Genomic DNA, 1597 nt, shown 5'->3' with positions numbered 1-1597 from the left:
AGGGCTCTGGAATCGGTAGTCTATTGGCTGACATAGCTTCTGCCAAAACCTTTACAAGCTCACCTGTGCTCTCGTGAACAACATTTAACTGTTGTGATGGTTGTGTGGGTTGATTAGCAGTGTTCTTGAACTCAGTTACCTGTATGTTTGCAGGATTCAGACTGATGCTTTCTTGCTTTACTGAAAAGTAGTCTTCTTCATAAACTTGTAATTTTGCCTTTGCTGCATTGAGTCCTTTCAGATTTTCCAGTCTTTCAATTTCCCTTTTTAAGTCCTCGACTGACTTTCTCCTTGCAGCACTTTCCTCTTGCTGTCTCTGTCACAGTCGCCTTCTTTTTCTCTTTTTAACTTGCGTTCTGTTTCCTCTCTTTCCTCTAGATGGCGTTCTGACATCGCAGCAGCTTCTTGTTCTGCGATTATGCGTTTGTCTTCTTCTTCTATGGTTTGCATTTTTTCTCTAAATTTCTCTTGTTCAGCCATTATCTTAAGCACAGCCTTTGTGGCTTCATACTCTGCCACAGCTTCTTGTCTTTTGGCAGAGGAGCCATTAGAGATAACTGAACTGGCTTTAAACGGACTATGAACTGAGACACTAGCCGAGCCAGAAGATGTAAATACAGAACTAGCATCAGGCCAAACAATCTCCTCCTTATTTGTTCCCTCAACATGGCATTGGATGTTTTGCAAAACTACCTTAGTCACTGATGTGCCTTTGTCTAACTTGGAACGCATATCATGAGGTGGTCCATCCATTGCTCTGTATTGCTCATAAATATCGTTAAGAGCAGCTAGTTCTCTTTGCACAATGTCCATGTGACCTTCAAGAATGTCAACTGGATCTCCTTTAATAACAGATTTTTTAGCAACCTTGATTAATGCTTTCCATCTGTCATAAGTACTTTCAAAGTGACGTTGCAACCCTTGTAGTTTTTCTTTATGAAATTCTCTTCCTTTTCCTGTTAGCATGCGAGGTCTTTCACTTCTACGCAGCTCTTCTTGCCCAGGTTGCACTAAAGAGGTTTCATCTACTTGCTCTGCTTTGGCAGCTTGCTCTGCACTGGCAACTTCTATTTCTGTGTCATTTGTTTCTGACATTTTGTTTTACTTGAACTGTTAACCTTTTACTCGGTGAAAATCTCTTTTTAACTTAAATTAATTATGAGCTTCGTTGCATTACTTCCCTTCTCGTTACCTTGTTGTGCTGTTGTTGTCAGGCTTCACACAGTTCCTTGTTGTTACTCCTTCCTTGTGTCACTTTCCAAACATGAACTTAAATGTCTGGCTTCTGGACGTCTTTATGAAGAAGCAGCCGATGAACGTGTGTCCGTTAACATTTGCAGCAGCTTGGTCTTCGATGCAATGTCGCGCTGTAGCCACGAACAGTCCGGGAATCATGCAGCTCCGAGTTCGACTATCACTTCCACCTCTTGGAGTCAATAAAGAGCTCGTAACTGCTGGTGTTTAGTCAGCTTTAATGAACTCTTCTTGAAATTTTTGTTGCCACAACACCACCACCGTCGAACTAAAAATACAACATAAATGTAAATGAGACAGTGTCACGAATACTATGACATAAATAAATGATACAAGACATATA

This window comes from Poecilia latipinna, unplaced genomic scaffold, assembly GCF_001443285.1.
Source record: "Poecilia latipinna isolate Pla-1442-1.1 unplaced genomic scaffold, P_latipinna-1.0 Scaffold5153, whole genome shotgun sequence".
NCBI classification, from domain to species: domain Eukaryota; kingdom Metazoa; phylum Chordata; class Actinopteri; order Cyprinodontiformes; family Poeciliidae; genus Poecilia; species Poecilia latipinna.
The sequence above is the reverse complement of the archived record's forward strand: the minus strand, read 5'-3'. Positions refer to the sequence as shown.